The 25,597-nt window shown below is 35.8% G+C and overlaps 1 long non-coding RNA gene across 1 annotated transcript; it reads right to left on the reverse strand.

Moving 5' to 3' along the window:
- Nucleotides 1-1,390: 1,390 nt before the first annotated feature.
- On the reverse strand, nt 1,391-8,188 carry LOC140438332 (uncharacterized). Its single transcript, XR_011950502.1, has 2 exons — nt 8,060-8,188; nt 1,391-1,566 (listed from the first exon to the last, which is right to left on the reverse strand). It is a non-coding gene; the product is annotated as an uncharacterized lncRNA (long non-coding RNA).
- Nucleotides 8,189-25,597: the final 17,409 nt, after the last annotated feature.

The raw sequence follows: 25,597 nt of genomic DNA on the forward strand, positions 1-25,597 counted from the left end.
TGGCAGAGAGGGCGAAGAGAATTTGTGAACCACAACATCTCCAAAGTGAACTTCTTTATATTGAAAAAGCGCTCACCTCTAATGGGTACACCAGAAGAGAAATACACAAGGCGATGAACAACGTATCTAGAAGAAGGGACGAAGAAACAGAATGTAAAGGGAAAGCGTTCTTGCCCTATATATCGGGGGTAACGGACAGAATTGGGCGAATACTCAAGAAAGCCAACATAAAGACCATCTTCAGACCTACAAAGAAGATCAAGGATTGTTTAAGATCGGTAAAAGACAAACGCGACCCATTAGCAACGGCCGGAGTATACCGAATACCATGCACATGTGGAATGGTATATGTGGGAACCACAAAAAGACACACCAACACCAGGATAAATGAACATAAAAGCCATTGTCGTTTAGGACATATCGACAAATCTGCCGTTGCCGAACACGCTTTGGGAAGCGGAGAACATCGAATACTATTTGAAGAAACACAGATGCTGGACAAAACTTCACAGTACTACCCACGGTTATATCGGGAAGCGGTGGAAATATACAAGCACCCAAACAATTTCAATAGGATAGAAGAAGGACTAAAAATCAACAAAACATGGATACCAGTATTAAAATCCACAAACGCCCTTCCCGCCAAACACGGAGATAGAAAAGCTACTATAAACAACGACACGCCCCCTCAAGCCGAAACCAGTGGAGGGGAGGCGAGTGGGAATTATAAATATTGCCTCCGTAGTACAACGCGTCGTCAGTTTCTGCTTACAAGCGAAGCATCAACATCTCCAGAAGATGCCAACCCCTAGTGTTGGCGAAACGTCGAGAACAAATCTCAACAGAAGACAACGGCCCAACAGCCCGAATAAACAGTTTAATAATGTTCATACTTGTTTGTTAAATTTTTTGTATATAATTAAATATTTCTCATTTGGTTTTTGATCCTTTATTTAAACATTATTTAATAAGAAATTATTTTTTTTGAAAATACACGTGTGTTTTTTCGTTATTTTTTGAGATTTTTTACTTGGTTTTTTAAGTCAACCCCATATATTTCTTTCTAGCAGTAAGTGATATAGGATTTTTTGGTTTATGCAGTGTTATAATCAATAATATAATACTTTTTTATTATAATTTGCTTAATTTTTTGTTTATTTACACAAAAAATCCAAAGCTGAAATATGATCCAGCCATACCTTATATGTATTTTTTTCTTGCCATATCAGTTAAGGTTAACACATTTAAAAGAATATGTTTAAATTCTTCATGAAGTTATTTGTAAGCTCATGTCATGAGATTAGGTTATAGCGGATATAAATATGGAAACGTCGCCTTATTTTTATATTATCATTTAAAATTATAATACAGGTAGTTTGAAACACAAATATAGATACTCAGTAATTTTTTTATTTAGTTTAGTATAATAAAAAAAAATGTTTTTAAGACGCGCATGGACCAACTATTGCTTCTTCGTAAACTTTTATGAATTTATTTAAGTTGTCGGACGTGTCACATTTTTCAGAAAACATCTTTGGAAGACATTTAGCAACTTTAGTCATAACCCTGAAAAACAAAATGAAGTTATTAAACCTTCCCCTGGAAATAATTTTGCTTACATTTTAACAAATAAGATAGAAAAAATAAGAGAAGCCAACAGAATTGTGTCAATACACCAAATCTTAACAAGTGTGGTCTACTTAAACATAAAAATAAGCGCAAGATATATCCTAAATATCGTTCAAGGGTACACCCTATCAAAAATATTCTACGATCAAGTTTGATCTATATCCAACCTGTGCAATCAAAGAAAATCCTGGTCACTTAGGTAATTAGGCACTAAGGAAGACCCCTTTGAGCTATTATACCATATCTTCACATGACATTTTTCAAAAACACCAACGATACGCCCACGTAAAAATAATTATACATTAATGACAGGAAAACGTGAGATATCAGATACCAATTGACAACAATATTTTCCTTTACTTTTTATTAACTTTAAACGAATTAATTTAAACTTTATAATCTTTTTATAAATTCTATCTCACCTAAAGTTTTTATGCGTTTTTCACTTAGTTCCCTTTTAAATAATTTTCATAATTTATTTTGTTCCACGGCAATTTATTTCATTTGCTTTGTAAATGTTTGCATATCTTCGGTGAATTTTGTATTGTAAATACTTTTTGTCTTCGCTGATATCCTGTACTAACTTCCTAATCTTCTTAAAAAGTACCTAATTCTTGGTTTTTTTATCTGGGTGTTTAGATTTGTGAACTGTTGATGTCAACCTGTCTTTTGAAATAGCCTTTCTTGTTATTTTAGTTTTATTTCCGTATCAGCAATTAAGTGATGTAATAATATTTATTGAAATTCATTTTATATTGTCATTGGTATTTTTTAATTACCAAACGAGTTTATTTTTTATTATATTACTACTAGAAACAACCCTTCGTATTTTTAATTATCCGCAACAACTCTTACTTTAAGAGCCATGATGGTAAGAGTATGTACTTTTATGCCTACTTGGTACCTTGACGTCTTTTTATGTTTTTTTGAAGCGCAGATTAGTTATTTCAAGAGTACCAGACTCTTCATCTTCCTCTTTTTTTCCACCATGAGGGGTCCACATTAGGACTTCTTTTGGGAGACGTTCTTCAGACATTCTCTGTACATGACCGTACCATCTGAGTTGTTGGGTACCAATATCGTCTACTATTGTATATTTTACTTTCATAATTTCTTTTATTCTGTTGTTCGTTACTCTTTCTAGTCTAGATTTTCCAGCTGAACGTCTCCAGAAATCCATTTCCGTTGCCTCAAGTTTTCTCTTGTATCTTTGCTTTATTTGCCAAAATTTACTACTGTACATAATTATACTTTTAATGATTGTGTTATGTATCTTGTGCTTGTTATTATTAGAGATTGATTGATCCCAAAGGATACTATTGAGAAGGGGAATTGCTTTTCTTGCTTGGGTGTTTTTGGTAATTTTTGACCAAGATATGAAACTTTTAATAACGGGCTCTGAGGCGCACTCTGAGGCTCGCAACGCATAAAAACCAATACATACGTAAAATACATATAAATTTAAAGATGTATGTTACTTTATACTTATGAATAAAAATATTAAAACATAATTTTTAGTTGAAATTTTCGTTAATTAAAAAGTGGTGAAATAATTTGTTTAAAAAATTTTTAAATGAGCCGTAAATATTGACAGTTTGGCTATTGAAAGTTATAGACAAATTTAAAAAAAACATTTTAATTTTTAATATTTTTTTACAATTTGATTAGTTTTTTGTAGAGATACTGAAAATTTACTTAAGTGCCCAGTTTATGCGTGTCCGCAATCACCGCGAGCTGACCGCGTTAGACCGCGTTATTAAAAGTTCCATATCTTTGTTAAAAATTGACACAGAAACATTTATCCTTAACAAACCTTAAAATGTTGGCTGTGAGTTGTTTTATAACTTTCATTAGTCAGATTCATTAGCCAAGTTTATACCTTAATATTGTTGAAATCTCTTATAAACAGATTAGTTCACAACTTTTTAGTACCATTTTTAACGTTTAATATTGCTATAATTTTTTTATTTATTAAGATAAAACAATTTTGCAAAGTTATTTTTTTAAGTTCAAACAATTAAGGTTTTGATAGTTAATTGTAGGTATGGAAGCTAAGTTGTACTTGGAAAAGACCCACCGGATGCCAATTTTGCATTAGTTTTTAACGAAATTTGTTATGGCTCTAACATAATTGCCGTAACAATTAAATCACAGTTTACTAAGGCCATTTTGGCGAAGGCGGTCTTCGGCTAAAACTAGTTTTTCAACTGCTTGGAACCCTTGAGTCGTGGATGACTCATCATAATTCGGGTCTATTGATTTCTGGTAAACAAACGCCGAAATGACTAGAACAAAGACATAATTAGTCATAATATATTTACAGTTTTATAGGCCATGATATTTATTATAGTAACACTATATAAAACAAAGCCTTATTTCTACTTCCCACACACACCTTCCCAAACCCACCGAGGTAGGTTAGCCCATTTGGCCTTATCACTACCGGTCAAAGCAATTGTTCTGGGATCTAATGATGGTTGTGTGTGCCGATACTTGCTTTGCCTTTTCTGCACCAAGTACAGTCGAGAGCGAGCAAGCATCGAATCCTTTCATCCGTCGTCTAATACCCAGTTATTCGTCCAGTCATGTCCTTAATCTACCTTACTTGCTAAGCTAATTTTTTTGGTGCTTGGATTTAAGAGAATCGTGCGGCATGCCTCTGGCTCACTTCTGCATGCGGTTTTTGTTTTATTTTTTTTTGTGTATTTATGGTGGTTGGTACCCTTTTGTGTTAATTTTTCTATCTACGTCTTAATCTATGGACAGGTATCATCACTATCTGACTCGCTATCCGATTCATCTGAATCTTCATTATTACGAATAATTAAAGGTCTTACTTCATCAATAACTTGTTCTATTTCATATCACTCTAAAATTTTTTTTTTCAGTATGCTGAATACATTTCCACCATTGTTCCTCATTAACTTGGTTTAGTGCATCTTGCCAAAGTTGTAAAACGCTGGCTTCGTCAGTGGTCTTACATGCATGTTTATCATAGTAGTTTTTAGTGATGCCCCACATCAATTCAGTTGGATTGTACTGGCAGTGATATGGTGGTAGTCTAAGGACCTCATGATTATATTTCAGTGCCATTTGGTCAACAACAAATTTTTTCTGAGTAATATGTTCTTTGAACTTATTTAATAATTCAGCTAATAAAACTAGATGTAAGTGTTCTATATTTTTCTCCGACAGCCACTTTCTTAAGTCTTCTTTTTTCCAGCTGCTTATGGGAAACTTTTCCTCCTCTCTGGTGTGAGACGAAGCATTGTCTAAGACTATTAATGACGTATTTTCCAGATTTTTTAATAATTTTTCCTTAAACCAATGTTCAAAAATATCGGCGTCCATATTTCCGTGGTAATCATCAGTTTTTTTTGTCGAAAAAAATATAAATCTAGCATTGGATATAAAACCTTTCATATTGTCTGCATGCAATATAATATATCTTTTGCCATTACTCGCACTAGGACTCAAATAGCATTTGGTAGAATGATCTTGCCAGGATGATTTGGTATTATTTCCTTTAGCAAAAATCCATGTTTCGTCAAGAAACACAAATTGTTTGGCAAATTCGGAATTCTTGTTTTCGGAATCCTCAAGTACTACAGCCGACCAGTAGGAGGTTCGATACCACAAAGCAGGAAGAAAAGGGAAAGCATAACAGAGTGGCTGTAACTAGAGTCATAAATTATTTTTCGGGCGTTAATCCGAAATACGACAGGGTAAAACGACTTCACTATAGTAAACCTATTGGTGAGTTGGTGGTTTATTGTCTAATATACGTCAGACTATACTTCAGATTTATATGTGGTACATTTTGTAACTTTTTTTATATAGATTCGGTTTTGTACGCCACAAAGAGGAAGACATAGAAAGCAAAAAAGTAAGTCTGGCGCCAAAATTGATATTCGTGATATTGAATCAAATCCGAAAATCAAAAGTCACTATACAAGAGCACATTCTGAATAACATATATATAACGTATATTAAAGGAACACGAAAAAAAAAATAAGCAGGGCAGAGAAGCAAGCGGACAAGGATAAAATATCTGAATTTTAGAAGGTGACCTGTTTGAATTTAGAAGCTATATTTCCGCTTTCAAAAGCTGATGTGTCCACGTTTTATTAAAAGTCAAAATTTTCTATGTACAATTTTACAGTTTGCGACCTGGCCAGTAAATGGCAGGGCTCGGTTTATTGTTTTATGTGTCATAAAGGACAGGGAAAACGTGGACCTAATGAAATAGGGTCGTGTCTCTTAAAATATATGCAACGAAAATTCGAAGAATATGAGGGAAATAATTTTAAAATTGTATTTTATTCAGATAATTGTTCGGGACAGCAGAAAAACAAATTTTTACTAGCAGCTTACTTTTATGAATTAGAATTACAGTAAAATAAAATCAATTACTCATAAGTACCTGGTTACTCGACATACGCAAAATTAAGGAGACAATATCCACTACCTCATAGAAAAAAATATAAAAAGTAGTCTTAGATCAAGGCCAATTTTAACATCAAAACAGTTCGTAATATTAGTGCAAACGGAAAGGAAAACCAAACAACCTTTTACAGTAGTGGAAATGAGTAACGATGACTTTGTTGATATAAAACAGTTAACTTTGCAAATTTCCTTTAATTTTATCAAAGACTCTTTAAATGATACTGTAAAGTATAGTGAAGCATGCGTGTTTAACGTTGAAAGAGATAATTTGGACCAATTTTACTATAAGACGTCATTCTGTCTGAATATAGAACTGTAATTATTAAACCAAGAAAAAATTTGCGAACAAACAACACTACCTCTCTGAATTATAGAAACATAAAATTAGAATGTGCTTACAAACCGCTTCTAGAGATACCTAAAGAAAAATATAAAGACCCAATGGAATTATTGCGGACCAATGCTATTAAAAGGTGCCATGCTCATTTTTACAACAGCCTCAAACCTTATGAAGAATAATAATCAACCGCAACAAACTTTGCCTTGTTTGTGTTAAGATTTTTCCTATTTAATCAGGAGAATAATGCACTGTTTTTATATTGTGTTTGTTTTATTACCTTAGTTTTTTGCAAACTATAATTTTAATGTATTGTGGCATACTTAAAAGCTGTAACAGTGTGTTTAAAATAAGTTAAGAGCATATTTTAAAGGAATTAAAGTAAAAATCCTTTATAAAAGCTATATAAATTAAAAACCCAAACGGGCTATGTCATGAAGACAAAAGGTTTTCGGAAACCATGTTCCATCATCAGTGTCTAGGTGTACATGTTTTGAGCCACTAAATATCAGGGAAAAATAATATATAATAATAACGGATTTATTACGGCTGTCGCCGCTTCTCCGCCCCCTATTTCCATCTTTTTCTGTCATATGCAGTTGCCTCTTCTAAGTCTCTTGCCGCCATTGCTTCATCAATATCGTTGCGCCAACTTCTCCGTGGTCGTCCTCTCTTTCTTCTTTCAGGAGGGATCCATTGAGCCACTAAATATCAGGGAAAAAACCCGTTAAAATTTATCTGTTACAATTTGGTTTACATTATTTGGTATTATATTTTACGATGTTAAAGTTACCAGTGGATATGATAACATGGCGACGTATGACGTCACATGAAGTTGCAGGTCCTGAGACGAAGTGTCTACGAGGACTTGATGATAGCAACTGAGTTGTGGAGTCATACGTCACTATGTTATCATATCCACTGGTAACTTCAACATCGTAAAATATAATACCAAATTATGTAAACCAAGTTGTAACAGATCAAGTTTAATTGGTTGTTACCCTGATATTTACTGGGACAAAACATGTACACCTAGACACTGATGATGAAACATGGTTTCCAAAAATGTTTTGTCTTCATGACATATCCCGTTTGCGTTTTTAATTATTATTTATATACCTTTTTTAAAAGATTCTTACTTAAATTTTTTGTGATACATGGTATACAGCCAGCTACAGGAACTTAGTTTCCTTGTGGATATTTTAAAGGGTTGATTTAGTTATACAAAAATGTATTTTTCTTTTATGGTTATAGTCTTAGTTTTTTGTTTTTATTCACTATACTAGAAACTTATGAAGTCAGTTTTTTTTAAATGTACAGAACTGACATAAAGATATTCACGTAAATCTCAATCTAGTATTTTTAAATTACAAAACTTTTATTTTCTACAAAGTCCAATTTATTAGATGTGCCATTATTGCATCCAGTGAGCGATATGCGTGAAGAACAAAATAATAATTTTGTGTCATGTGTATTGAATAAATAAATTGTATTTTGGTTTATTAGAAACACCTTCATTGTGTTTAAAAATAGTCACTTAAGATATTAAGCATAAATTGCGAGAACCGGGGTAAATACTGATCTCACTCATCGGTATTTTAGTTTTTATTAAATTTTTATTTTTGGTAATTTTACATTCTAACTTACCGACATGCTTCAGCCTTACTATGAGGAATTTCGACTATGTCTACTCCTGCCGCAGCTTGTTGAAGACATTGCATATATGTATTACCGACTCTACTTCCCTCCAATTTTTTGTAACAGTCTTTTACCTCATTAGCTAAAAATAGAAATTTTTATAAATTATGCAATAAAAAGTGTTTTTTTAAATATACTTAAATTGGTATAAAAACTAAGGTTTTTCCCGTTACATTCTTTAATTCAGGTACCCGACAACCGTCATTGATAAATTTGGCGATAACAATATGTAATAAACAAAATATGCAGAAAACTAAACGTCATTTTTTATTTATCAACAATGTAAGGTCGTTGTATGATTTTAAATATTAAAGGTGAAGACCGATAAATTATAGTAAATTGTATGGAAAAGTGACACAATTTTAATGAAAAAAAAAAATAGAAAATATTTTAAAATGAGAGTTTGTGAAGTTATTTTTGTTAATTTGTTGCTCAGTTACTCCAAAAATGGCTTCAAAAATTAAGTTTTTGCAAATTATTAACCCTTAAGTGGTTGATAAGGGCGTACAAAGTACGCCATTTTTATTTTAATCATCATACCTTTACATCCAGATGTTAAATAGGCAAGGCCGCTCCTGTATCCTCCAACCACACATATTTCTAAAGTATTTTCCACCTAAGAAGACCGCTTTGCAATTAAATGCTGGTAACTTTATTACTAGCGGACCAGATAAGCGGCGATACATTTTACACTACCTTTATGCATAACATTTTACTGCTCTGTTTCAGTCAGCACCGCTCAACAAGTTATGGTTTATTGGTTTTAATATTTTATTGCAATAGTACGAGTACAGAATATTTATGTAAACAGTGAAGTTATTATATGTTAACTTTTTTTTTAATTTCTTCTGACGTATCTTATAATGTAGATTTACCCAATAATCAAAGTTATGCCTTTACAAGAACATATTATTTGAAAAATAAGGAGTATCATGTGCCATAATAATTCTATTCTCCTTTATACACAGTTTAAAAATTTGTTTAGTAATGTATTTCCTAAATCCACAAATCATTTTAGTGAAAAAACGATGTAAAATTATGACTTATGGGGTTTCTCAAATAAGTGATTCAATTTAGTACTGAAAATACGGCTTATATGATACAATATTTTGTCATTGGTGTACTACAGTATAAAATGATGGACACTAAAAAAGGACAATGTAAAGAAAATAGAAGTATTTTAGCTCTGTATGTATCGCATATTATGAAAAATTAATAGCCGTAGGAAGTCAACAATGTTGAAGAGTTAAGACAAAATGATGAGAGTTAAACATCGAGTTAGAATCTATAGAGAAGCTATGAGAATATTAACATGTGTATTAAAAACGGCGTAGGTATTCGTGGCTAACGATGATACCAATATGGTGGTGGAATCATGGCCGGACTCAATAATATTAAAACTACTAAAAAATATGACTAGTTATTCAGAAGATTTAATCATAATCTAAAAAAGTGCAATACATTTTTAATAAACTATGATTTATTTATCCCGCGGAAAAAACTAAAAACACGACATATTATACATAAAGATAAATTAATACAGTCAAATGCTATTAATTATTTATTCTCTGAAGTACGGGCCATTACTTTGTTTACATATTTGTATACTAACCTGTAGGACGTTATTCATGCAGATTTTTTATTAACATTGCTTCTGCTACCGCAAATACGTTGAGAACAAGAAACCGTTATTATGCACTATCACAATATATTATTACAGTTTCTATAAGTATTATAAAACTAAAAATATTCGAAAAACAACAAACGTAAACAAACATATACGATCTGTCAAAAGTATCAAAACAATCTTAACAATATGGTCGAAGTGAGGACGGTTTTAATCACGTGATGCCCTCTCCATAGATTCTAACTCGATGGGTTTAAACTAGTATAAAAGCTGATCCACTTATTGCAGATATTCTTTGACCTATAAATATAACCTAAACATTTGTCTTAATAACCTAATACGCTGCTATTAAATTACGACATTGAACACTGAATTTTAAAATTTCCTATGTCGCAAAGATACAAAAGAAAATCTAACAATTTATTTATTAAGGTATTTTACTAAAATGAATAAAATGATATTTTTCATAATTTGGCAACTAAATTCTATAAAAGGTTATTTGAATAACGAAAAAGTTATAAATGGATAATTAAATAATTTAAATTTTTGGATTTTTGTAAATGACGCAGACAGAAAGATATATTTTCTTCGTCTGCTTGCCAACTTGAAATGTGGAAGCAATTTAGGAACTAGCGAACAGCGGCGCCCATGTTCCTTCATAATACCGGTATTGTTCTTTCCTATCTCCCACTACATTTATTCACTACGGCCTGAATTGTATAAACAACATCCATTCAACGATCATTGTGAGCCGCCTTGCCTAGCAATTGTGTTTTCTGTTGATTCTATTGTTGATAAGATGTTCTGTATAGAAGGATTCCTTTGAGAGACGCTTGATTAGAGACTAAAAGACGGTAATATGTTTATTTTGTGTTTGCGACAAACGTTACACAAATGCGTTTATTACGAAAAATTTCAGTCGTTGGATGTTGTTTCTCTTGGGAGTACTGAAAATTACCGAACGATAGTATATTTTAAGAAATAAGAAATTTTGATATCTGTAAGGTAATAAAGACTAGACGGCAAAAGCGATGAAGGTTAATTTTATTTAATTTTGTATAAAAGGTAATTTTAAAGTTCAAAAACTAATTTTAAAATGGTCCACTATAAATTTTAACAGTTCGACTCGAGCAGCCGGACAGTACGGACGTGAGAGAGAAGCGTGCTTAGGTGGGGGCGACTGACCTATTGTCAACGGAGCTTTTCAGCTCCCGGTGGGTAAGACACCGAGTGTGGCATAGGCACTTGTTCTACATATTAGCGAAAAGCGGATGCGAGGTTGTTACTAGTTAAACCGTCGAGGAGCTGTTTTTATAGGCTCCTCGCGGAGGCTATAATAGCTTCGCGTTTGCGAAGAATTCGGGATCACCTCAGTGTGTCGTCAGGGATGACACTGTAAGGCCTTGACATTTGACAAGGTCGGACAGAAACGGCCCCTGCTCCTGAGGTGTGAGAAACAGGAAGAGGATCCCTCACTGTGAATACAGGGAGTGAACTACCGCGAGGTACCTGGGACGGCACCCAGTAAGCCGTACTGACAGCGGTCAGTCGGTGGAAAAAAAACAGAGTCGTCTAAGTAGAATTTTCTTATATCTTATGAACTATTTGTTCACTGCCTTACGGCAATATGAGTGATATTCCCCCCCCAGAAAGTGTTGTCACGCAGGTGACAACACAAGAAGAAGAAGAGAATGATTTAGCCGAATCATCAAACCCCTCTGTTGACAGCTCGATCGAGCTATATAATAAATTTATTAAATCGACTAATCCCGCGATCGACGACATAGAAATCGTAATATCTGACGATGACTCCTATCTGCCCGAGTCGGAGGAAGAAAAAAGCGAAATCGACACCGATGACGATATCAATACGATGGACGCCATCGACGAAGAGCCGAGCCCAGCTGCAGAATCGCGCGAAGCCCCACCCCCAACTGTAGTAGAGACACAACCCGCCGTGGACAACGTCTCCAAAAATGAAGCCGAGCCCGAAATCGGCAAGAAAATGAAAAGGCTAAGGCCCAAAGAAGACTCTTCGGAAGACGAAGAAGTAAAGAAAAAGGCCAGAGAGATGGCGGAAAGGGAAAAAGCCAATGAGCTTTTAAGGTCGGTCAATGTACTGACGGAACAGATCAAATCCCTTAAAGAAGAAAGCCGTATCCGCGAGGAAAAGGCAAATAAACAAATCCAAAACCTTCTCGCTCAGATGACTGAGCTGAGAAACGAGAACAAAGAAAAGGACAAGGAGATACAAAAACTTGTACAACATATAATGGCATTAACAGCAGCCAAGGAGAAAGAAGAGTCAATAATGGAAATCGACCCGTGGAAAGCCTCCCTCGATAATGACGTTGTAAAGCTAGTGGAACTAGGAATCGGTTCACCTCCCCCCGTAAAGCCATCCGGTAGCAAAGGCAAGCCTAAAGAGCCGGAAAGAATCATAACAACCAAAGAACCTGCAGGTTGGACACAAGTCCAAAACAAAAAAGGAAAAAAGACAGGCACCACTACTGAGAAATCAGACAGTAGTGTGAAAACAAAAATAAGCGTCGCCGAAAAGCAGACGCAGATAATAAATCAGCGGAAAGAAATCGAATTTAACAAGGCTGCGAAAGAGGCTCATGAAAGAAGCCAGAAAAAGAAAACTGCCCAAAATAACTTGAGCAAAAATAGCCAAGTTGAAAAAGAAAACGACGTACCAAAAGACTCACCGCAAACAAGCGAGGAGCCTATAGTAAAAGAGCCGAAACCACCGGCGATAATCCTAAAAACTGTAGGAGAACACCAAAAAATCCTGCAGAGAGCAGCCAACCAAGGCATAATATCAGTCAATAAGTTTGCACGATCAGGCAGATCGATTGTTATTAACACAAAAACCAGAAAAGATTACCTAGGAATGGTACACATCCTAGAAGAACACAGTCCAAAAATAGAATTCATCGCATATCCCATAGATAGCGATAAACTAAAAAGAGTCATTATAAAAGGGCTATCTGCTACTACTAGCACAGTAGCAATTAAAGACGAACTATACAATAAAGGAATAGAAGCAACAAGGGTGATCAATATGATCTCCAAAAAAGCTGATAAAAAAGTACTGCCACATTTCATCGTCACCCTCAAAGAGGAAGACATAGCAAAAATTAAAAAAATATCTGATATATGCTACATGCGAATCTATGTGGAGGATGAATTCAAAATCACAAAAGACACCCTACAGTGTTATAACTGTCAAGGGTTCTATCACAGCTCAAAGGCTTGCCATTGCGGATCCAGATGTGTAAAATGCGGAGAAAACCACATCAGTAACGACTGTGAGAAAAGCCGGGAAACCGACCCCAAATGTGCAAACTGTGGTGAAGCGCACACAGCAAATTATAGAGGATGCTCTAAGGCCCCCAAAAAGAAAACACCTGCCCCAACAAGACCGGTAGGAAGACCCATAAACAGCGCTCCAATCAACAAAGGAGTCAGCTACGCACAGGCAGCGAAAAAATCCTCTGAAACCACCTCAGAATCTCCAGCACAACCACAAGAAGTGTCGGTACAGGACGCAGCTACCCTCATCGCAAACTTCCATACAGAGTATAATAACAAAATGATGGAAATGATGTCCATGATGGACAAAGCAACAAAAATGATGACTGCATTTGGAGAAGCCGTCCGAAAATGTTAGCAAACCAAAACGAAGATCTACGCATTGGGTCATGGAATTCCGGCGGAATATTCAAAAAGATCAACCTTCTGGATGAAATAATAAACAGATTAGAGCTCGATATCGTAGCTCTTCAAGAAACCAAACTAGTGGAAAGGAAAAAAACAAAATTTCCAGGCTACGATATCTATAGAACGGATCATAGAGCATTATCAGGAGGAACAGCTATATTAGTCAAAAGGGGACTCGAACACGAGCACATCCCAACACCAGACGGACTGGTGACAATGGAAGCCACAATTATTCGACTTAAGGCCAACAACGAAACACTAAAAATAGTGTCAGCTTACGTTAGACCACATGATCCGATTTTCAACGAAGATTTGAGCCTAATACTGAACTCAGAAGAGCCAACTATAATTATTGGAGACCTAAATGCTAGATCTCCCAATTGGTTTGACAGGACGACCAACCGAAACGGAAGATATCTCTGCAACCATCTCGAGAACAGACCGAACACATATGTCATCGGACCAACAGAACCGACATGTTTCCACGGAGAACTCCCTACGTATCTCGACATTGCAATCCTACACAACGTGGGTCAACAATACGAGATACACTCTCTAAATGAAGGCGATTCGACACATAACCTAATCGTCCTGACCCTGGGCGCAACAGAATTGAACTATTTGCAGCCCCACAACAGAAAGAAAACAAGTTGGCCAAACTTTAGAAGAATTGTGAGCGAGAACATCGGTAACATCCCAACAATTAATAATATTACAGAACTAGAAGACAGTGTAATAAAACTAGAACAAGCAATAAACAATGCTATCGATGCCAGCTCCAAAACCGAAACAATCACAAGACAAAAAGGAAGATTCAGGGATATAAGTATAGAACTTCAAAACCTAATCAAAGAGAAAAACCGGAAAAGAAGAAGAGCCTACCGCACAAGAATGGTAGAAGACAAAAGGATTGCAAATGAGCTAGACAGGGAAGTGAAAAAACAACTTCAAAATCATAGAAATGAAAGCTGGGACTCCTATATCGATGAGCTAAATCCTAACAAATCCGCCTTCTGGAAGTTATCTAAAATCCTTCGAAAGGACAAGAAACCCATACCTCCCCTACACGGAGTAAACGGGATTGTCCATACGGAAATCGACAAAGCCGAAGTCATGAAGGACGAACTAGAAAGGGCGTGTAGAAACAACGAAGACCCCGACGATGACATAGACTTTGAAGAAGAGGTAGAAAGAACAGCGAGAAGACTTAGAAGGAAAAAGGGCAGAATAGGTATTACACATACATCTCCCGAAGAAATAAAGGAACTTATAAAAATGACAAATGCCAAAAAAGCCCCAGGACCCGACAACATCACAAATAGGGCGCTGAAAAATCTACCAACAAAAGCTATTGTTTATATCACTAACATAATAAACAACATGCTAAAACTACGATATTTCCCAGATAGGTGGAAAGAGGCACACGTAATAATGATTGCAAAACCTGGTAAAAACGGCACATTTCCGCAAAATTACAGACCTATCAGCTTATTATCATCTATAAGCAAGATAGCGGAAAGAGTTATACTAAAAAGACTCAATGAAGAATCACAAATGCTAGGAACCATACCAGAGGCTCAATTCGGGTTCAGAAGCGAACACTCCTGTGAATTACAGGTACTACGACTTACAGAATTCATCACCAAAGGATTTAATGAAAAAATGTACACAGCTACAGCTTTTTTGGACGTCAGCAAAGCCTTCGACAGAGTCTGGCACCATGGACTCATCTATAAAATGAATGAATTTGGTTACAGTGAGGCGATGACATGCCTCCTTGCGTCATATCTTGCCAACAGAAGGTTCAGAGTTCGAATAGGGGCAACCCTATCCGAAGTCGGGACCCTGGAGGCGGGTGTGCCTCAGGGAGCGGTGCTGTCGCCGTACCTGTACACCATCTATACGGCCGACACGCCAAAAGAGCCAGGCTCTCTATTGAGTCTTTACGCTGACGACACAGCAATAGCTGTTAGCTGGAGAAACCCGGATCATGCAGCTAATCATCTGCAAAGAGCACTAAACAGATTCCAAAGATGGTGCATAAAATGGAAAATAGCCCTAAATCCAGATAAAACACAGGCTGTAATGTTTAGTCACAGAAGAAGTGTACCAAATCGCGAAATTACAATCGAAAACACCCCAGTAGACTGGACCAACCAGGCTAAATACCTAGGGGTACATCTAGATAAGAAGCTAACGTTCACTGAGCACATCAATCAGCAAATACGCAAAGCCAAAGCGTTGAAAAGTCAGCTCTCAACACTTATTGGAAGGAAAAGTAAACTACGATTTAAAACCAAAATCAGGGTTGCGAATAGTATTATCCTGCCAGTCCTAACATATGCATCCGCTGCGTGGGGACACACCTGTAAAACAAACAGGAAAAAGATACAGACTACTCAAAATCAAATAGTCAGAGATGCCCTTAAGATACCAAGGTACGTACCCTTGAGATATGTATATAGAGACTCAGGACAAACAAGAATCCTACGCACGCTAGACGAGAGAGCATATGAAATTTTTAACGGACTAAGAAACCACCCCAGCAGAATGTTAAGAGAGCTGACTAACTACAATGAAAACACAAGGACGGTACACAAAAGACCAAAACAACAGATAGCTCGATATAGGGAGAACCCGAACGAATAAATAAAGAATGAGATAGTTGCAAGAAGAACGAACAAAGAAATGCAGTCAATCAGAAAACACACCAAAAAAAAAACTCTGGCGAGAGGGTACGCTTTTCTTTTTTAGGTTTTTAGGTTTTTAGGTTTTTAGGTAATTATAAGTCCAATATACACCGGGGTGTGTGAGAGCATTATACACTTGGGAATGCACACCCCAATACACGCACACAAATAGGATTAAGGAAAAAAGGAAAGAATTGTTGCCCAGGCATTTTATAGTCCCGACGCCACAAGGAAGTCCACAAAAAAAAAAAAAACACAAAAAAAAAACAAAAAAAAAAACAAAAAAAAAAAAAGTGTTTTCTGATTAAATAACGTAAATTCATATTGATACATTCATACTTTTCATTAAACCGTTTAACGTAAATTTACCTTATATAGCAAATATAGAAGGGGCCCGCCAGGCCTTCTATATACCGCTCCGCGGACTAGGCCCTTAAGGCAGATCGAAATGAAAGATCTACTCGCGAAATCCGAGCACTGAGGTCATGTGCGGCATGCATGGGCTTGGTGGCCGGACCCCTCTCGGGTGCTCAGCCGGCGAGGAGAACAAAATTTATTTTGCCAAATCGGCGGCTGAGTGACCGAGCACACACTCTTTTCCGGACATAGAGTCATCAGCTCAGGCTGATGGCTCTATGGTCGGAACACACGCTCCTTTTTCTTTTTTTTAGGGACTCAAGTCCCGACGTAAAGCTAGAGTAAAATCAATTGAGTCAGTAAAGTAAATAGGGAGAAAAGCCTAGATGTGGCTACCCCTACAGTTAGGTGGCATAACCACATTCACTAAAAACCGAGGATGTCCTATTACCCAGGGCATCTTAAGTAAATTTCAGATCATAAGCCTCCTCACGTAAGTCACACGATGAGGAGGGGTGGTGGAAAAGCCTGGGGGTCAGATAGGTACCACTTCGACTAGTGAGGTGTGACCGGTTTGATCTTCGGACATGTGGATCCCATTCCTACATTGGTATACACATGTTCCTAGGGGCAGGGTTGATCACTGCGTGTGTGTGTGTGTGTGTATAAATTTTAAGTGAAACTGTTTTTCAATGGGTATTATAATTTATCGGCGAAAACGATAAAAATATTCTTAGACTGTTATGTTTTTTCATTTGTTTTTAATTTTGATGATTTGATTCAAAATACACAAAAAAGAATGACAAAAACGGTTTATGTCATTAAAGCAATAACCAAAACAATGCAAGTCAAAAATAACATTATGTAACTAGTATTAAACATGGCAATAATTGTCTTTTTTATAGTATTTTTTTAGTACATTTTTTTGCACCTATTTTTTCTTTACAAGACTAACTCTTGTTCTTTATTTCGTTGTGTTGTGAGCGAGGCTACCGAAAAAATGTTTGGCAGCATTACCACAAAACTCTTTAAGGTGTTGTAAGTCCTTTCACTTTTCCAAATTAATTGGCAACAAATCTAAAAGACAAAATAATGAAGAAAAGTGGGCATAAATAAGAATTTATTACATGTATAACTTCTGTTGGCTAAAAAAAATTCTTGGGTTCCTGCCATACCATCAGTTGGTAGAATAGTGTTGGTACGAATCACATAGGTTTTGAAAGGTCCATTGTAGCTTGTTCTAAATAAAATATATTGGGGATGAATGGCTTTACAAACTATTTCTTGAATAGGTCTGATAGCAAATGGGCATTTTGTTTTAAAACTGTATGAAAGAAACTCAGTCCATTGGCGAATTAGGGACCGATCTACTTCTATGCCTTTAAATGGGCTAGGTTTTGTTCGTGCTCCCTTAAATTCGTCTTACCAATCTTCAACAACTTCAGCTTTGATCCGCTGGTTAATGAGTCCCATATTCCTGTCACACTTCAAATATGAATGACTTGTTATTGGAAAAATCACTTTAATTTTGTCAAGTCGTCTTGTGGAAATAACTACGTAATAAATAAATTTAATAAGGTTATCGTTTTTATTTTGACCTCTACAAGAGTCGCAGAATATAAGTAAATTCCTTACACTGGAGTCTAACTGCAAAAATATAAAATTATGCAAAAACGAAATTAAGTTCCTCTGATCCCTTAGCTGCGATATTTTCGGGGTGACAATAAAAGTAGGAATCGCCAGTAGACAGCACGTGAATATTAAAAGAATATAAGGTAAGTTGTCTTCTATAATACAAGTTGTTGGTTGTAATGTTTGGTATAGGAAGGTTTTTTTGGAAATCCACCACTATTGATTCGAACTCTTTACTCTTCACACTTATTTTTCTTGCTTCTTTTTTTCAATTATAAAACACTTTGGCCTTTCCCAAAAACAATTCATTTTCTATTTCCTTCTTTCTTAGTTCTTGAAGAATTTTTGTATCATTTTCATTTTCCAATAGTGCTGTTTTCTCAGCAGTATATTTATCGCAACTACTGCAGGTATCGCTGCGTGAATATTCAAATTTAATGTTGCGATAGTTATTATTAAAGTAAGTAAAGTAAAGTAAGTAAAAATTTTGCGATAAAACTCATATAAAATATCTGGAAGAGATAAAGCCTTATGTTATACATATACATTTTTCTTATTGTTAGACTGTCTGGTAAGTACAACACTGTAGATTTTTTTCTCTGTCCGCCCTTAAAGGAGTTAATGTAATCTTTTACAGCAGCAAATGAGATCGAAGGCTTTGCACAATGTACATGTTTATATTTACCCCTCATATTTGTAGGTACCTTACCAGTTTCCTTTAGAGACTCCTGAATCATTTGTAGATGACGTCTAGTAATGCCATGTAATGAAACAAAAGCTCTCATGCAAACTGGCACTTCAATATAGTTACTATGGTTATCAACCGGACGCTGATTTCTTACTTTTTAAAAATATGCTTTATCGCGAAACTTGGCATTACTTTCATTTTTTCGTGGTTTGCAGTTTTTTATTTAAGTCGTGGATACAAAACCAGCCAAATAACTGTTCTGCTTGTCTCTGCTCAACATTCTATTAAATTGCTTAATAATGGTATTTCTTTCCTAAAGTCCAATCTGTTGAAAGCATTTGTACCAGGAGCACTTACAATCTGGCCCTATTTCGTATAAACGTAACCTCAATTGCTTCATAACATCACATAACCTTCCACTACTTCTTTTTCTCTTCTTAGATCCCATCACTGCTGTCAGAATTTACAGTCTCTGTTTTTCTTTCCAGTATAATATTTTAAAATACACAACTACTTTTGAAGATGGAAATAAACAAAACAGACTCTTAAACTAAACCGCATATTTGCACGTGTACGAGACGAATGACTCGTACACGTGCATCGGTCTCATCAGGACGCACGTTTTCATTAATCATCGGTTTTCTCAGTATTCTACTTATGTTCATTGGTAATTTACTTGGAAGTCCTTGGTTGATATTTCTTTTATTTAAATGTCGAGTTGTTTGACGAGCAACTTCACAAATTTTGCATGTCGTATGTTGTTTGATATCGCACTAATAACAGAGCTGTAGTATAATATGCTTAAAAATCCTTTAAGTTAGATAACTTTTGATTAGTAAGTATAAGAATTTCAACAAGAGCGTTAATATTAATTAGACACCTTTTGCCCAACTGCATGATATCACCACAAAGTCTTGGTAAACGCGAAATTATGTTTAATTTTATCTATTCTCGTTCTATGTCCAAAAGGTTTTGGCGGACACTTAAATTTATTTTTGCCATAATTTCATTACTTTTAAAATCGGATTTGTCAGAGAAGTCACCACTATCTCCTTCACTATCATCTTCTAATATAGAAGTCACTGTCAATATTATTTAAATGGCCATATGATTCTTCCATATCGCTAACCTCAATTTCTACATCATCATACCATACTAACAGAGATTGTACATAGTTTTTATCACCATAGTATACTGTTTTGGATGGACCTACCATTTTCGTAAAATTTTCACAAATACTGACATGGCGCCAAAATCATCCCTTTCAAACTTTAGATGGTTAAAAACTCAATATCACACTACTGAAGAACTTAGGAATAAGTTAAACCATCGATATTACTGTAACTCAAAGATAGCTGGAGTCACAAACCTATATCAATAAAAATAAAAAATGGGCGTAATTTGAATTTAGTCGGGGGTCATGTGGGCACCACGTCAATAGTAATAGTTAAATATTTGTGTTTGGGTGAGCGTTCTTGTATTGTGTTTGTGTGTTGCATGTGTATTGTGTATAATTAAAAATGATGTGTCTCAGGGTTTCTTAGAACGCTATTGTTGGTATATCTTTGTTGTCAACTTCTTCTTTTAGTAATGGGTTTGCTACACCTTTTTCTTCATTTAGTAGGATAAATGCTGTTTCTTTGTTTTTTCTGTTTCGTGTCTATTTTTTTTATGTCTACTGATGCGTTTTTTCATTGTACTGTCTTTATTGTCGACATGAAAAAGGAAAAAATCACAGAAACAGCACTTATTTTAAACAATAAAGAAAAAGTGTATTAAACTCTCAAAAAAATGTAGCAGGCTTCGGTTGCTGATCCTAAAAGAAGAAGTCCACAACAAGAATAAACCAACAATAGCGAACTGAGAAACACCGAGATACATAATCTTCAACAAATACACAATACACATGCAATACACAAACACAATACACGAACGCTTATCAACACATAAACCTTTAATTTTTTGAGAAGACACAATCTTAACTTTGGCGGTTATGCACTTTCGACAAAATGTTTAAATAGTCGTTTTGAAAACGATTTTTAAAGTGGAAATCAAATCTTACAATGTAAATTTAAATTTCAATGAATTGTGACTTAATTTTCTATTCGTTCACCCTGATTCGTCCAAGCTGCTACTCCTTCTTAGTGATCATCATAAATTGTGTTTCCGTAATATTTCGTGAAGTCCATATCTCTCACTTACTTCTGCATTGTGTGTGTAATATAATACAAATGGCTTCTTCTCAGGACCCAACGACTAGAATACTCGGACCTATAATTTGAGTTTGTCACTTAAATATAGAAAGCATATATGCTATTCAAAGAGCCATTACTTATCAAAATGCTGGCGGTATCAAAGCCAGTACTTATCAAAAAATAACGACATTGACCTTCTCGCTCCAAAGAAACACACTGAAAAACGAAAGAACAACCGCTAAAAAGGAAAAAAATCTTGGCTTCGAACTACCGGGTGCTACGTACCATCAATCATAAGTGACAGCAACGTACGTTAAACAAAACATAGAAAACGCCGTCCTTGTTTTCACGTGTACTAATAATAAAATTCACAATGTTGTTGTAAAAATTGGAAGCATCACCATTACTAACACCTACAAACCACCAGCTATATCCTGACAAGCTCAAGTCATTCACACACATCCTCACTAGTCAATATACTTAGGGGACTACAACAGTCACCATGAGCAGTCCACAAACTTTTCTTGGTGATCTTTTTCTTATGAGCTCACTTATGTCTTGGGGTTGTAGAATTAAATAATTCCTTGTGACTTTAGGACATTTCTACTTATGGTCCTTCGACTTTCATGATAAAGTCAGTGTTTTCTTGTTATTGATAGTTAAGTGTGCCCTCTTTCTCAAAAGTCCACCTTATATCCTCTCCCTGTTTAATACGGAGTAGAGGATGTTGTTTTTTTTTCATATAGTGGTGGGATAGGTTTTCTATCAGTCCTTAATATTATTTACAGCCTTTAGATTATTTTTCGTTACATATTCGTCTCATTTTTTGTTCCTTTGTTTCATTAGTGCCTGTTTGACTTGTCAATTTAGTCGATTTTTACTGTTTTTATTGTCCTGATCTCTTGTTTTTCTGGCTCTCTTTTTGGCTTTATTTATTTTCCTTATAATTTTTCTTAGATTTTTTCTGGTTGATATATCTAAACCTTCCCGTATGTATTGTGTACTCCTCTTTAGTGGTACTGTTTCTTAGAACTTATTTCACATTTTTAATAAACATTTTTTTTCTCTAGATCTTGGAACTTACTCTTGGAACTACTCGCTTACTAATCTTTTGGAAATTACCCAATTTGTTTTCTTGTTGTTGGGTGCTCTTTTCATATGCGTATTTTTAGGAGTATGGGATTGTGGCTTCCTGATCCTTTATTTAAATATTTTATTTCTGTTTACAGTTCTTTTGGCCACTACTATTAATTGTGGTTATGGAGTGGCAGGATCGCCATGTGATGTAGGAGATTAGGACCAGCGTGATGACAGGAACAAAGTTTTACCGTTTTCTTTTTTTTTTTTTTTTTCGAAGACAGACTTAACCCCTAACTGGCATGGCGGGGTCATTTTAGACCCCAAAAAAATAGTTATTAAAATTCCAAAAGAAGGAGAACACCTAGCAACGCCACCATCCAGCTATTCCTCTGTAGCGTTAAGTACATTACTTGAACGTAGTCACTGCAGTTCACTTTGTACTTTGTTGAGTGTAGACGTCGATAGGGTCAAAATTGACCCCGCCATACCTTAAAAAGGCCAATTGTCAGTGATTTAGTTTTAAATAATTATGGCTAATTTATGTGTCAGAACGATACCCTTAACAAAACGGGAATTAAAAGACATAGCTGAACAGATTGGTGACAGCGAGTTCGACATATCTGATACAGAGACAATTGTTAGTGAGCATGATACTGACTCTGAAGCTGGTGATCAAAGTGACATTGGGAATAATAACGGTCAAATCTTAGGTACCAAATCGAGTAGTGAGGATTACAGTACTGATAACGAACAGCAAAGTTACTATTAAGGGAGAAATAGAAAAAAAAATGGTCAAAACAAGCTCCTGCGTCGAGCCGAACTTGTGCAACAAATGTCGTGTCACATGTACCAGGACTTGCTGGACCAGCACGAATAAACAAACCTATGACTCCTGCTGAAGCATTCCAAATGTTAGTTGATGATAAAATAATTGACCAGATTATTGAGAGAACCAACGAAAAAATAACCAGTTTGCAAACAAATTATGGAGATAACGCTTTAGGATGCAGTACAATAAACCACGCTGACAAAATTAAAATGTTAGCATTTTTTGGTCTTCTATATTTATCAGGCGTGTTCAAATCAAACAATGAAAATATAAATTCCCTCTTTGCAACTGATGGTACTGGTCGTGATATATTCCATTCCGTAATGACAGCAAAAAAGTTTAGTTTTTTACTGACATCTTTGAGATTTGACGATCCGCAAACTAGAGACCAGCGTATTGTAAATGGAGACAAGCTCGCAGCAAGTTCTAAAATATTTCACCATTTTGTAAATAACTGTCAAACTAATTATTCGTGTAGAGAATACGTAACAGTGAATGAAATGCTCGTCGGTTTCCGTGGAAAATGTAAATTTAGAATGTATATAAAGAGTAAGCCTGAAAAATACGGACTCAAAATAATGTTCCTGTGTAACGCCCGTACTCATTATCTAATCAATGCCTTTGTTTATACTGGAAAACAAGATGCAATACCTAATCCAAAAAAGCTATCCATACCAACACTAAATGTTCTTTCGCTCACTGCACCAATAGTAAATTCCAATCGCAATGTAACTGGTGACAACTGGTTTTCTTCACTAGAATTTGTTGAAGAGCTACGCCGCTGTAAACTTACTTACGTTGGTACTATGAGGAAAAATAAAAGGAATTTGCCAACGGAGTTTTTACCAAATAATCAACGTCCGGTTTATTCATCTATTTTTGGATTTACTAAAGACGTGACCCTGGTGTCCTATGTACCGAAAAACAACCGATCCGATTGTCTAGTGTCCGATCTCGATCATAACAACAAATTATTGGAAACAGCTAAGAAACTACCGGATATTATAGACTTTTACAACATTACCAAAGTTGGGTTAGATGTACTGGATCAAACTGGTGTCAACTACAAAGTAGGACGGCGTACTAGAAGATGGCCACAAGCTATTTGGTTTGGGATCCTGGATGTTGCTGGTGTCAATGGACACGTTTTATATAACGCTGCTTATCCAGAATCTGGGTTAACACGGCAAAAATTCTTGATTGATTTAGGTAAACAGCTAATACACAATCACTTAGTTCGGCGTGCTGTTAGGGTAAATATTCCCAGAGAATTGAGAGGACTTTTTCGTCGAGTTGGCCACATCTCGTTAGATGACCAAAACCAGGCAAGGCAAAGAGCTACTAAACGTGGGAGATGTTATATTTACCCACGTAATGAAAATAAACAATCACTTAGATGTAATAAGTGTGAAAAACATATATGCAAAAACCATTGTGTACATCAAATTTTTGTAGTAGGTGTAATATTGAGTAGTTATCATCATGTTCATACTTTGCTGTTTATTCGGGCTGTTGGGCCGTTGTCTTCTGTTGAGATTTGTTCTCGACGTTTCGCCAACACTAGGGGTTGGCATCTTCTGGAGATGTTGATGCTTCGCTTGTAAGCAGAAACTGACGACGCGTTGTACTACGGAGGCAATATTTATAATTCCCACTCGCCTCCCCTCCACTGGTTTCGGCTTGAGGGGGCGTGTCGTTGTTTATAGTAGCTTTTCTATCTCCGTGTTTGGCGGGAAGGGCGTTTGTGGATTTTAATACTGGTATCCATGTTTTGTTGATTTTTAGTCCTTCTTCTATCCTATTGAAATTGTTTGGGTGCTTGTATATTTCCACCGCTTCCCGATATAACCGTGGGTAGTACTGTGAAGTTTTGTCCAGCATCTGTGTTTCTTCAAATAGTATTCGATGTTCTCCGCTTCCCAAAGCGTGTTCGGCAACGGCAGATTTGTCGATATGTCCTAAACGACAATGGCTTTTATGTTCATTTATCCTGGTGTTGGTGTGTCTTTTTGTGGTTCCCACATATACCATTCCACATGTGCATGGTATTCGGTATACTCCGGCCGTTGCTAATGGGTCGCGTTTGTCTTTTACCGATCTTAAACAATCCTTGATCTTCTTTGTAGGTCTGAAGATGGTCTTTATGTTGGCTTTCTTGAGTATTCGCCCAATTCTGTCCGTTACCCCCGATATATAGGGCAAGAACGCTTTCCCTTTACATTCTGTTTCTTCGTCCCTTCTTCTAGATACGTTGTTCATCGCCTTGTGTATTTCTCTTCTGGTGTACCCATTAGAGGTGAGCGCTTTTTCAATATAAAGAAGTTCACTTTGGAGATGTTGTGGTTCACAAATTCTCTTCGCCCTCTCTGCCAAAGTTTTGATGATACCTTGTTTTTGGCTAGGATGATGATTTGAGTTCCTGTTTAGGTATCTGTCTGTGTGTGTAGGTTTTCGATACACTTTATGTCCTAAGTGACCTTCCTTTCGATTTACTAATACATCCAGGAACGCTAGTTGTTGAGCTTTTTCTGTTTCCATCGTAAATTGAATATTTGGATGTAGTGTATTTATATAAGCCAGGAAATCGTTTAGTTTTTCTGCTCCGTGACCCCAAATCACAAAGGTGTCATTAACGTATCTGAACCATACCCTAGGCTTGTATG

Source organism: Diabrotica undecimpunctata, chromosome 4 (genome assembly GCF_040954645.1).
Source record: "Diabrotica undecimpunctata isolate CICGRU chromosome 4, icDiaUnde3, whole genome shotgun sequence".
In the NCBI taxonomy this organism is placed as follows: Eukaryota; Metazoa; Arthropoda; class Insecta; order Coleoptera; family Chrysomelidae; genus Diabrotica; species Diabrotica undecimpunctata.